General features: G+C 38.6%; 1 pseudogene; it reads left to right on the top strand.

The window, feature by feature from the left end:
• Window positions 1-11,707: 11,707 nt before the first annotated feature.
• Window positions 11,708-13,406, top strand: LOC137234953 (non-canonical poly(A) RNA polymerase protein Trf4-1-like; annotated as a pseudogene).
• The last annotated feature ends 1,168 nt before the right edge of the window (window positions 13,407-14,574 follow it).

Raw genomic sequence — 14,574 nt, 5'->3', positions numbered from 1 at the left:
AAAATTGACTGACAGAAGAAATTCTAGTCGAATAAATTAACCAAATACTAACTAGTATGAATAACACCACAAATTTATAGTAAACGAAGTATTCTAAAACTGACTAGTATGATGCACGCCACAAAATTCTAGTCAACTAACTGCTAATACACTAACTAGTATGAACAACCCCACAAAATTCTAGTCAATGAACTATAATGTTTCCTAACTAGTTTGGCTTTTGACTGCAGGTGTGGAACAATTACAGCACTCATAATAGTTGGGATTTTTGGCAAACTAGTATTCTTTTAGTATACAACTAGTTGGTTTGACTGCATGGATTGTGACTGAATGCAAATGAAACCTGGAAATCAAGGAAAAGGGGACGTACTTGTCTCTGGGAATCCAATGTATCACAAAACTGAAACATGTAAAAATTAAAATTAGTTTACACGAAATAAAGTTTTTTTTAAATATAACTCAATACAGCAGCGAAAAACATCAACAGCAATTTTTTTCAAAATTCGTCAGTTTAATTCTTTCATTTGTTTTCGATATTTTTAGAAAAATATTGAATGAATTCTGCAATATCAATTTCACACAAAAGCTTAGTGAAATAATTAGGCAAGTTTTCTACATTAAAGCCTTTATTGTATTCAATCTGCCATACAAAATACAAACTCCTAATTATCTCATTATTGCTTTATTGAATGCCTAATGGAGTCCAAAACCTACTACGTTTTGCTTGTTTGTAACAAATGACAATAAAAAATAACCTGTTTTATATAATTTACAAAAAACAGAATACACCAAAAAAATTAAAAATTTTATTTTCGTTGCAAGTGCAGCAAAAGTTAATATAGGCATATATAAAAATAGGCATATATTTGGTTAGTTGCAATATCTGTGAGAAGTTGCGTATTCATTTTATTTTGATTGTCTTAATAGTTAAAGAGGAAACGGCTCCAAGCCATTTAAACAATTTTTTGTAAAAGCGTAATATTTTTTGGGGCTGCTGACAGATGTTCGCTTAATGAAGCAAGTGGCCGTGTGTGAAAAGAAAACTTAATTATTTAATTAAAGAAAATTGTGATTCGATTAAGTTTCTGTGTGAAATTGGTATAATTGAAACTTTGCAAACCAATCTCAAAATTTTCTCGAATTTTACCTAAATTTTTTTAAGATTGTTTAGCAAAGCTTCAATTACAGAATTTATAAAAGTTTTTCTTTAATGAAGTGGCTTTGAATAATTTTTTTTCGTCCGGAAAATCAGTTGTGAACATTGTGAACGTTGTGAATTGCCATTTTTGTGTTGACTACTGCATTTTCACATTTAACTAATAATTATCAAAGCTTTATTTTAATAAAATTTTTGAAGTTCATTAATCTTTGCTTTGTGTATTTCGAGTCGTCTATTGAGGTTTCTTATGCGGAAGAAAATTCTGCATTTAAAAAATAGCCGCTTAGCATTATCGGGCAAATCTACAGCTGCAATTTTCCTCATTTATGCTGGTGGATACTTTTGGCATGGGATATTTCAAACCCATTCGTACTACAGAATATATTCTCCAAAGATATCACACCACTCACAAATTTTGTGGATGGCTTTTTTAAACACCCTTTCGCTAGGTCTACATAGGAGGAGGGACGTTGAAATATATCTGGGAAAAATATTTTTAATTTTTCCTTCCGTGAATATCGTCCTCAAGTTCCTTAGCACAGCATTCGTTTCATCAAATTTGTAATTTAAATTCCTATTTTCCGCCTGCAATGCTTTATTTTCTTTCCTTAGGTTATAGTTTTCAACCTTGGATAGAAATTCAAATACCCTAGGGCTAAAAGCACGAAAAACAAAATTATACCAATAGTCAGGTCCTGCGACTTCACTCCGTTTGGGCCTCGCAGTCTTTCAGCTGCCCTTCCATGGATTCCGACAAATGAGATGACGGACTGTATCGAAAAAGATATTGCATTCATTATCAAATCAGAATTTGTATACCCAGCTGTACTTGTACACAGGGTATTATAACTTTGATTGGATAACGGTTGGTTGTACAGGTATAAAGGAATCGAGATAGATATAGACTTCTATATATCAAAATCAGAGAATTTTTACACAACGAGAAGGAGTTTTTGCTCGATTCCAACTTTTTTGCATGTGAACACATCTTGCGACTCACCACACACCTTCCAATTTCAATGTTAACAGTTTCAACTGGTGTTAACATTTTTTGATTATTTTTTCTTAAGATGATTTCTTTGTGGGAATATAGTCATTTAGTATGATTCATTATTTTTATATTTTATTGTTTGTAGCAAAATGTTTGCGTGATTTATGTCCGTCCGTCAGCCCGTTAACACGATAACTTGGTTAAATATTGAGATATCTTCACCAAATTTGGTACACAAGTTTATCTGGACCCAGAATATGTTGGTATTGAAAATGAGCGAAATCGGATTATAACCACGTCCACTTTTTATATATATAACATTTGGAAAACACAAGAAACCTGATTATTTAGTAAATAAAACACCTAGAATGTTGAAATTTGATGTGTGGACTGATATTGAGACTCTTGACAAAAATTAAAAAAAAAAAATTATGTGGCCGTGGCACCGCCCACTTGTAATAAAATCAATTTAACAAATGTATTAATCATAAATCAAAAATCGTTAAACCTATCGTAACAAATAATTATTTTTAGTGGGCCAGGTAAGAATTTTAATAATATTTTTATTGGATCTTTTTGGCCGGGGTTTTTTCCTTCTTAATAAAACAACGTTTTATTTAAACATCCTACGCGTTTCGACGCAATTTTTGCATAAACTGCGCCTATGCTAGCGCAATCACAGTAGATTTTTGACTGGTGAAAGCAAAGGGTGTACAGTGTGTCAATGATGTATGTATAGATGTGTATGTTCTATACATTAAATGTTATTTAACAAAAAAATTATTAGTGTTAATGTACAAAAAATTGTAAGTCAAATTTCTTAAATTCTAAAAAAATGTTCAAAATAGCAAGTATTAATGTAGTTGTTTTTCGTTTTTGTAATAAACAGATAATTAAAAAAATTCCTGATGAAGACGCAAAAATTGCGTCGAAACGCGTTGGATGTTTAAATAAAACGTTGTTCTATTAAGAAGGAAAAAAACTTCGGCCGAAAAGCTCCAATAAAAATATTATCGTAACAAAATTCTGCAGAGAATTTGCCTTTACTCTAAGGAATGCTTTGAAGTAAAATTAACGAAATCGGTGAAGGACCACGCTCACTTTTATAAAAAAGATTTTTAAAAGGGTCGTGGACCAATGAAATAAGCTATATCTTTGCAAAAAAGAGCTTTATATCAATGGTATTTAATTTCCCAAGTGGATTTATAGCAATAAATGGGAAAAACTTCAAATATAAAAAAAATTGGCGTGACGCCGCCTCTTTTATGACTAAGCAATTTTCTATGTTTCGGGAGCCATAACTCGTGAAATATTTGTTCAGAATAGAACCATATGTATATATATTATTGCGCAGCCTTGTAACACTATTAAGCACACAAAACAAACAACAACAGCATTTCAAGTGTACAGCTGGGTATGTAATGTTCGTTTTCACCCGAACTTAGACTTCTTTACTTGTTCGATATACTTTAGCCTCACGTTTCAAGTCATACTCACTCGGTTTGGGTTTCGCAGTCTTTTACCTGCACTTTCGGCAGTTGCAACAAAGACATGGTCGAATTATATTAGAACTAAAGGGAATTAGATTCGTTGCCAAAAACATATGGGTCATTACTTTACAAATCGTACGGATTTGTAGAAAAAAATTTGCACTTATTTAAAAGACACCAAATTTATTTGATGGAATCTTTTCGCAATTTAAGTCAACATATATATCAGGATTTCCTCGAAAAAATTTTGATTTCAGAGATCTGCATGTGCTGAGATTCGATGGGTAGCAAACTTGCCCACATTCAAAATGCTATATCTTTGATTCCACTCGTTGTATCTTATTAACAGTTATTAATTTTTGTTTTATTTTGAAGGTAACAATATTTACTTTATAACTGCGTTAAAAAAATATTCAATTTTATAAAATCAAAATAATGAATAAAAAATTATTTTTTTTTTTTAAATAATTATTACATACTGTTTTCCCCCACGAATATTTTCAAAAAATATATATAATATGCGATACACTTTCATCTTAAAAAACCCTTTTTATTTTAACTTGGACAATTTTGTGGTTCAAAAGATATTAACTCATTTATGACCTGACCTCGACCAACTTGCTTACATTTACTTGCAGCAGGTAGGTGCTACAATTATATGCAGCCAACTTCTGCTTGTGTATGCATGCATGGTCAACTTAACTACAAAATACATATACAGTGAAATTCCTTATAACCGGACACTCACCGTTGCAGTGTTTTTGTCCGGCTATGGGAGATATCCGCTTATAAGGGATGAAATCACAAAATATATACCACACATATAAATTGTTTTGTACATAGTTTATTTAAGACATTTTTGGAAGTAAAGAATATTTGCATATTTTAGTATTACATATACATATATCGATTAAGTACATTGTACAAGTCTTTACATTTCAATACTAGTTTGATTGAAAAAATTGGTTAATGCTTGATTGCTTAAACATTGATTGCTTTAATTTAAGATGTTCATTTTCAAAGTGACTCTCGATATTTTTAATGTTCTGAAAAGCTACATAGTCATTTTTTGCAAATGGTTTAAATCGCGCAGCAAGTTTTAAAGCCTCATCATATGATGTTATAGGCTCACTTATTTCTTCTGAAAATTCATCATCTTGTTGGTCAAATTGTCCTCAGTGAAAACATTTCGATAAATTTTGAAGAAAACCTTCCAAATCATTTGCCAAATCTATTCCTTCCTGAAGCCTAGCATAGATTACCAGTGGAATGTCATCTTTCGGATCAAAATCTGGAAGATCCTCATAAGTTTCCAAAATTCCTACTTTACGGAAGCAATTTCGGACGGCTGTGGCTTCAACTTTATCCCAAGATGCTTTGATGAAATACACATCCTGTAGTACATTAATCGATTTTGAGAGCTCTGAGGCTGAACTTGTATTGTCAATTATAAATAGAAAGTGTTTTAAAACTAAGCTTCTATACAAGGTTTTAAAATTTTGGATTATACCTTGATCAAGGGGTTGGCTAATTGCAGTTGTATTTGGCGGCAAGAAAATAATTTTTATGTTGGTTAAGTTTAATTCCTTTGGATGTAAAGCCGCGTTATCTAAAAACAAGAAATTTTATTTTTTTTAGCACAAAACAAAATTGTGAGTCTTTCCTTTGATAGTTTACCGCCCACGCATTTTTCGGAGGGTTTTTTCAGGCAAGGCACGAAAGAAAAGCCCACTTTCGTCTGTGTTGTAAATATCTTGAGGCTTGTAACCGGTCAACAGAGATGGCAGTTTTGTCCTAAACTTTTTGACACTATCCTGCTTTATATCTTCAGCTTCACCAGATACGCATTTGAAAGTAACATTATTCCTTATTCGCCATTTGTTTAACCAACCATCTGAAGCATTAAAATTAGATAAACCCAGTTCGCCTGCAATTTCCATTGCCTTTGCTTTCAAAATGGGTCCAGAAGTCGGAACTTTTTGACTTCTGGCCTTAGAGAGCCAACTAAAACACATCTTGTCTATTTTAGCGTCTTATTTAAGAAAACTTCGCTTTTGATGAACATTAACTCAAGACTCCCATTTAGAATGAATTTTTTCTTTTCAGCAGCTTGTGTTTTGCCAATATTGAACCTTTGAAAGCAAAAGAAATGTGTACCTACTATCATTAAAATTGTGGGCTCACTATACGTTACCTTTTTGCAACTCCACGTACTGATAATTTATCTTTTTCGAAAACATTAATAGATAATTTCCATTTTTTCTTTAATCGAAAGTACCTTTCTTTTTCGGCGCCTTATTATTACGAACTTTGAAGGCAACCATTGATATCACTGACATCACTGGTCGACGGCTAAAATTTACCAGAGACGCCGTTATGAAATTCGTATGTAAAACCATCCCCTGATTTCGAAAATCAAGTTCATTTTTGATTCTATGGTACCGTTTTTAAGATATTTGCAATTTGCCGTTATTCGAAAAAACCAAAAAGGTGGCTCCCTTTAATTACGTATATCTCACGAACTGGTAAAGCATTGCAAAAAAGTTTACAGAATCGGAAAGAAGATAAAATTTGCTATAAATGCATGATACATTGTTTTTTGCTCAACCAGATAGTTTTCGAGATATTAGCTTATAATTTCAGATTTTTTTTATGAAAAAATATGAAAAGATTACTTTTTGCGGGGGCAGCATTCCAAAACCACAACTTTTTTCCAGATGTTTTTTCTTTACGTAAAGCTCTGTCTAATTAAAAAAAAGATAAGCTACCATCGAAGGAAATCGATGCAAAACTACGTAAGTTATAAGCGATCAAATAAAAATACCCAGGTTGGGCAATTTCAACGTATACCTCAAAACGTATGTATGGCATAAAGAAGAGTGAAATATCTAGCTATGCTCTGTTTCAAGGAAATTTCCCATATTTTTAACTTTTTTTTAAATTTATTTATGTTTATACTATATTCTAACAATCTTTATCTTAATTTGATTTTACTATGTAGTCGAAATAATTATGTGTTCTACTTTGACGCTTATTCAGTTTAGGATCGGTTGCTCTTATGAGAAACCAGCAGCAATCTCCCATCATTGCGACGTCCCAGAATCCTTGATATTGATTCTCAATTAATTTCATTTGCTGATGAAACCTTTCGCCATGTTCGTCACTTTCGTCGCCAAGATTTGCCGGAAAAAAGCTCAAATGTGAGTGCAGAAAGTGAATTTTTAAGGACATATTTACGCCTGGAAAGAAAATATTAGTTAGGTAAACAAGTTATAGAATTTTGGGAAACTAATTTTAATAAGCCTTTAAGCCATTTTCGCTCTTAGTTAGGGCATTTGTGTCTACCGAGAAAAGAAGCAACGACCTGCTGCCTCAACTGATGAGAGTAGTCTTTTGAATTGATTATTGTTGATCGGCTATCTCACAAGCAGCAGTGCTTGGTGTAGCCACTTTGTAGACCGCATAGCATTGCACACGACTTTGAGATCAGAACATATTTTCCAATCATGCTCTTCACATTTGAGTAGTTTTTGCATTTCCTCGTAGGATTCCTTTGTATTTACTGCATGTGCGATCGGGATAGAAGGCTTTTTGTTTTTTTTACCAATATGCAATAATACAGCCTTTAATCTCATTTTGTTGCTGTCTATGAACAATCGCCACTCTTTTGAATCATATTGAACAATTATGGTGTGTCGCAAACTCGGCAACGGAGTGGAGGCACCACAATTGCGTTTGGGTTAAATTTAAAAAGAAAAGAAAAGGAGGCGAGAGAGATTTCTCGTTATAATAATGATTTTATTTGAAGTGAAAATTAAAATTAGTACAATAATTTACCTTTGTCATAAAATGTGGCGGGGCTCCTCGGACAGTGTTAGCTCTGGTTCGCTCAACGATCGCTGGAAAAAGTAGACGGTTGCCTTGTCGAGGACAACCGTTGAACCGCGGAAAAAGTCTCCGGTTTTAAGGGGAAGCTTCCCCACATAGTTGTACCGGCATGCATGTATATGTGTACGGACAACATAACCCTACCTATGTACACATATACATGCAGGTGGGCGAACTAGGCGTCGATAATATGGTGCTATTAGGGTGGCGCAAATTAATGAGAATTTAGGCGTCGGGCCTAAACATGCCGGCCCCCTTGCGATACGCAACAGCTCAGACTCCGCCCGAGCGTCCCCGACCACGATTTGTCTTAAAACTAGATTCTAAAATTAAATGGTGCGCGCCGGATGGCGCGACGGCATCCTCCTTGCCTTCGCCGTGACCTAGAGCTAGGACGATAGAAAAAAAAATTAATGGAAACCGTAACATATATTTCTTGCCATTTATATAAAACTTCATTTATTTCGGGAAACTACAATATACATGTATAAGCTTATCATCAGCTAACTAACTCTAAATAGCCATTGAGGTATATCAGATCGGGTGGGTCCCGGAGAGTACCCACCCGAAGATCGTGCTTTGCGCGAGCAGCGATCCGAAGGATGGTGGCAATGTGCCCGACGTCATGATTTCGGCGTAGACGTCGCCGCCTAGGACGAGTCGAATTGGGGTGGACGCATAAAAGTGGGGGTCCGCAAGACGGATCTGCTCGTAAGGAGCCGCGACGCTGGGGTCGACGTTGTACGTTGGACTGACGCGCCTGAACTCGTGGACGCAGACTGCGTGAGTCGTCACCGTCTTACTCTGCCCATGTTTGCCTCTAAAACGAATAAAACAGCCGGTTTCGCCGTCGGCGTTGGTTGTCGGCAGTGCTAACTCTCGCGCCAGCCTGCGGTCGATCGTTGTGCGGGGGGAACATGCGTCTATGAGTGCACGAATGAGGTGCAGACGCCCTCCGGCTTCCACCTTCACGATCGCAGTCGGCGCCAGAGCAGCCATGGGCCGAAGAGTTGGGCCGGCTGAGGCCCGGGCCGGAATGACCCCGTTCCGGAAGGAACTGTGTTGGGGTAGCTGGCGCGGCCGAGTGGCCAGTCTACCGTCTCGATGGTCTTCCTTCACGTGTCGTATCTCGTGTAGCTGGCGCGGCCGAGGGGCCAGTCTACGATCGCGCGTTGGTCGATGTGCTTGCGTTCGTTGTTGCGTAGTTGGGCGGAACGGCCGCGGGTCCGATCCCCTAGTGTCGGAATTTACTATATGGGAGCCCGCTCCACTCCCGGATGGCAGTTGTGGTTCTTCTGCAAAGGCCGACTCGGACGCGTGGAGAGACAGCGCCTCATCCATCATCTCGTCGTCTACCTCTTCCATCGTAGGCATCTGCTCATAACCTTCTCCCTCTTCTTCCATGACTAGCTGGTACCAGCTCTTCGGCGGCTCTGGCTCGGACGACAAGTCCTCCATGGAAAGGTGCAGCGTGGTATGATGATTGCTACCACATCTTCGGCACCTTCCTTTGCTAGTGCAGTCTTTGGCACGATGTACCATTGAAAGGCAGTTTTGGCAGTACTTGGCCTTTATAATTTCGCGCAGTCGTTGCAGCGGCCACTTCGCGCGGTAGATCGGGCAAGACCTGATTGGGTGTTTCGCGTCGCATAAGTGGCACGGCTTTGGGTAACGAGCGGCCTGGCGCTCAGTCCTCCTTCTTAGCGAAGCGTAACGAGTCATTCTATTGAGAGTATGGAAGAAAATAAAGGAAACTCGTTGAGTTGTTATGACTGTGTCACGCTTTTGGTGGCGAGTAAGCCCCAATTCTATTATCGGCGCTTTTGAAATTTCGCGCGTGAGTAGGGTGAAAACATGTCTAAACGCCTACGAGAATATATTCATCTCGCGTACGTTATGTGCGTTGCTTCTTTCCCCGCACGTTATGTGCCTGGGTCATTAGTGCCTTATTCTGTTTAATTTTGTGTCATCCGGTAGCGCTTCAGCTCGTCAGGCATACTAGTGCTACAGAAAAATTGACATTTAAGTTGCTTGGTGCTCACATTTTGGTACCGAACCGGGTAGAGAGTGTATCATGTGGGATCTTGCGAGTCATTGTTATTTGTATTGTTGGTGCTAAAAAACCGACAACTTTTCTGCCCGCCACAAAAAAAATGTTTGAACAGCAAATTGTGTGATATGTAAAGAAAAAATAAAGAAATAAATCTTCGTTTTGGACGAAGAGAAAAATTTGTAGAAGGAATCATTTTTTTTTTTTTGGTATTTTGTTTTGTGAAATTCGGCTTGTCGTCGACCGCTGTTCATGTGATCAGCGCTTTTGATGTTACTCATTTGCTGCTGTTTGTCTGGCAGAATCGTATATTTGTGTTGTTATACTCGCTGAGTCTGTGCACATAACCGGCATTTATAGCGTGACAAGCGAAGTGGCAAGTTTCACCCAAGGAGAAAAAGCATGTGAGTATGTGGGTTGTAGGCCCTTTTTTTTGGTTATGGGATCATCTTCCATAATATAATTATACCACTCTCTTTCCTTTTCGTTTCAGGGCATCGTTCGAAATTCGTCCCAATCTTCGCGTCACATTCTTGAATGTGCCACGAAACTACAACCGTATAATCTTGAAGGTGCGGTATTATGACGAGGGACCCTCGTGGTACACCCGCTTTTATCGGGGTTAAGAGGGGGTCTTTTGGGTGCGCGCAGACTCCGCGGGCGGCCAGGAATTTGTGTGCCGGGTGTGTGGGCACACGCTCAGCTGCTTTACGACATTGAAGGCCCACCTCAACCTCCACATGGGTTTCGCACCCTATAAGTGCAGCTGCGGGAGGCGATACCCCTCGGCTTCCTCGCTGGGGTTGCATCGCCAGCGAAAGCATAGCTCGCAGTAAGCGGGGTCAAGTCGGTTTCTGGCTTTGGTGGTGTGTGAATGTAATTTTGAACAAATAAATGGTAATTGTTGGACGGTGAATGGACAATGTTTTTTCCTTTTTTTTTTTTTGGTTGTTTGGTTTTTTTTTTTGTGTGTCCCGAACCATGGCGGTTGGTACGGTGTGTCGGGCACCTCCCTGGTCCGCGTAGGACTTTTTGGGTTCCAGGCTAAAGAGACTGACGAAACTGTGTCAGAACTTCAAAAAAAAAACACAAAAACAGTTTCTATCCTGAACATGTCTCGGGACATATTTTGTTTATGCTTGACATTTTGATTCTTCACTAACCCGTCAACAAAGAAAACCATGCAAATAAAGTCGAAAATCATTTCGGTCTCGAGTGGTTGTTCGGGTCCTAACACTCTAGTTGCTGGATCCCGCGGATCCGCTTTGTGATCCCATGGGGTCGCGCGCAATGTGTTCACGGCGTAAGGAAAGACACAAGCAAATGTCATCGAGTGGCAACCTTGATTCGTTCATTCAAAAATGTCATTCATTCATGGAAATGAGTATACCGAAATTTTTTAATGAATTTTCTTTATGAAGAAAAAATGTGCTGGGTAAGTATACTAGTATCGTTCCCTTTTTATATTTTTATAAATTTTCCTAATTTTGTATTCTTTTATTTCATTTCAGGTTCACAGCTACAAATTGGGTGGTTCACTGGCAAACTGCGATGATACTACAATTTCATTACGCAGAATGGTACTCAAACATCTACTAATAAAATAATAGGTGTTTTTCACGCGCAATCTTTCGCAAGTGGACGACGACGCGAAATCTTTGGTTGGATTGCGCGCCAATACGATTTCTGTTTTGTGAGAAGGAAGACTGTTTTGAATGCATCCTTTTGTTGGCTGGTTTCAAGAGGAACAGGAGGGTCCAGCATTACGCACATGGTGTAAAATTTGGGAGACCACAGCGCATGATATGAGCCACTTGTTAGAACAACAAAGTCAACAATTACAACAATTACATAGTGGTGGTAATAGTAAATTAAACGGCGCATCTTTAAGTGCACGCGATCGGGATTCTCTACACTTACTTCTACAGCAGGTTGGTAACTTAGGATTGCGAAATTCAATATACAATCATAATAATAATAATAATAACGGTAGTAGTGGCACAAATAGTAGTGGTAATACACCCAGCAACAACTCAATTGATTCAACACCAAACAACGACTATATTACAACAGCTGCAACAACACCAGTTGGTGGTGGTGGTGTAGGTGATACAACAATCAATACAAAAATGCCATCTCAAGATCGTCCAAGTTATTATAATCCATCACGTAGGAAAATTGGACGTATGGTAGATAATAAGGTAAGCACATTTAACCTCAGCAGATATATGGATAAATTAGTAGTAAAGTACAAAGGTTGCCCCTGGCGAGTGCCAAGTTTTGAATATGGACGCGGAATTGTTGGTTTACATCAGGAAATCGAACAATTTTATAATTATGTATTGCCCACGCCCACCGAGCATGCTATACGCAATGAAGTGGTACAGCACCTAGAAGCGGTGGTACACTCAATCTGGCCGAAAGCGATTGTGGAAATATTTGGCTCATTTCGTACGGGCCTATTTCTGCCCACATCGGATATTGATTTAGTTGTGTTAGGACTATGGGAAAAGGCCCCACTGCGAACTCTCGAAACAGCACTGATTGCGCGCGGAATTGCCGAACCACATTCAGTGCGCGTACTTGACAAAGCGTCTGTGCCCATCATAAAGCTCACAGATCGTGAATCGCAAGTAAGAGTAGATATATCCTTTAATATGCAATCGGGTGTACACTCGGCCGAACTAGTTAAGAAATTTAAACAAGATTATCCAGTGTTAGCGAAACTGGTGCTCGTGCTGAAGCAATTTTGTTACAGCGTGATCTCAATGAAGTTCCTACCGGTGGCATTTCCTCTTACTCATTAATATTAATGTGTATAAGTTTCCTACAATGACATCCGCATCAAATAGACCATGATAAGGCCAATTTAGGTGTACTGTTGTTGGAGTTTTTTTTTTTTTGAATTTTAAAGTTCAATTATATGAAAATTGGCATTTCGATAAAAAATGGCGGACGTTATTTACCAAAAGAAGACCTGCAACGTGAAATGATTGACGGACATCGTCCATCATTATTATGTATGGAAGATCCACTGACGCCGGGTAATGATATTGGACGTAGCTCCTATGGTGCATGACAGGTAAAACAAGCATTTGAATATGCATATATGTTGTTGGCGAATGCTGTGAGTCCACTCAACGAATACGGTAGTGATTGCGCTGAGCGTACCATCCTAGGACGAATAATACGGGTAACCGATGATGTAATTGACTACCGTGAGTGGATACGTGAACATTTTGAGCATCTTAGTGTACCGAGTACGCCCAGAAATACCAGTGCCGTTAAGTTCATTCCGTCTATACTACCACCTGGCGTTATCACACCCCCATTGCAACAGCATCAGCATATGCATCCAGCATTACAACAGCAACAGCATCAACAGAAAAAATTGGTATTTTGTTCTGTGTGAGATTTAGTACGCGCGAATGTGCGTAGTGCTTTCACTTGCGATACATTGTTCCATTTATTGTGACAGATGAATGCTCATCAACACATGAAGGCCGTCAATTAGAACAGACAATACTTCCAATTAATGTCGATACGCTATTTCGCATGATTTTTTTTTTTTTTTTCAAAATCGATATTCTTTTTGGAATTTCATGCAGCGCGGAAACTGAAAATATGTCTTTCAACGATTGGTTAACCAATAATGAAGGCAAGAATACACGTACTATTTATTTAACTGTGCAATTATTGGCTTCCGTGGGACCCAAAGTGTCTAAGGTGACTGAAAACCAAGAGATGCGTGAAACGGGTGAATTGTATTCCATAGGTGTAACTAGTGTTAATGCTGGCATTCCATATGCCGATAGTTTCAATGTCTAAATGCACTATTGCCTTGTAAGAACTGTTGATGATCATACAATGCTGTCAGTGTATGATCAAGTCAAAGGTAAAAAGTCGATATGGGGTGTTGTTAAAGGTTTTATTGAAAGGAATACATGGGCTGGTTTAGAAGAATACTGAAGACTATTTTTTGACGTTGAGATTGCGTCAGGTAGGGAAAACGTTGCGTCAGTCTGCTACTTCCCCCCACCAGTGGTAAGGGGTGGCAGATACTGCGTGATGTGTTTGGTTTTGTTAGTTAAGGCCTCGCTCAAGTCTGACACTTCCCCCCACCAGAGGTAAGGGGTATCAGATACTGTTCGAGGTAAGGGGAGCATCCACCCGGTGGGATGCCCTCCCGCTTTCAACGACCTTTTGTAAGTCCGGCACTTCCCCCCACCAGTGGTAAGGGGTGCCGGATACTGCTCAAGGTTAGGGAACCTTTTCCCACTTCCAAATTTTTTTTTTTGACTTATGTGAAATTACGAAACGATTCCGTTTTTGATTGGGGTTTTGAAATTCCCATTCGTAATCCAGTAAGCGGGAAGAATCTAGTAGTCTAGTAGTAGAACATTTCGTGATTGATAAGGTCATGTTGGGTTGGTCACTCTTTCAGAAATTGTTTAGAAAATGCCGCGCGTTGGACTTTTATTCAAAAAATGCAGTATGTTGCCAATTCGTCTTAGAACTTTAGATTCCAAGCTTTTGTGCTGTCCTGCTACACAGGGAGTATTCACCCTTTTAGTCTGAAATTTCGGAAAGTTCTTGTCCGTCAAGTATTCATGGAAGCGTTCGAGAGGTGAATGTTCCGGCTCGAGAATGTGCAAACGCACATGACTCTTTATCGATTCACTAAATATGGCTGTCCCTATCCCTTGGACAAAAACTTTTGTTGGCCTCATGCCTTTGGCTGAGTGCATCTGCTTTCTGGGGTAGACCGTGGGTCTGTATTAGGGTTCTGGTATCCTCGCTGGGGGAAGCGAGTGACTGTGGGAAATTTAAATCTACAAAAGGCCGAAAGCCCTTAGATTCTGTGGCAGATCGGTTCGCCCTTCTGCGGTAGGTTTCTATGATGTCCTCGTTATGGGATAACGAGTGAATGGGGTTGACTTTTGGAAAATGTGAAGACGAGGGTGATTTTTTTTGATTTTTCTGAAAGGAGGTATGT

Source organism: Eurosta solidaginis, chromosome X, assembly GCF_040869045.1.
Source record: "Eurosta solidaginis isolate ZX-2024a chromosome X, ASM4086904v1, whole genome shotgun sequence".
In the NCBI taxonomy this organism is placed as follows: domain Eukaryota; kingdom Metazoa; phylum Arthropoda; class Insecta; order Diptera; family Tephritidae; genus Eurosta; species Eurosta solidaginis.
The sequence above is the reverse complement of the archived record's forward strand: the minus strand, read 5'-3'. Positions and strand labels throughout refer to the sequence as shown.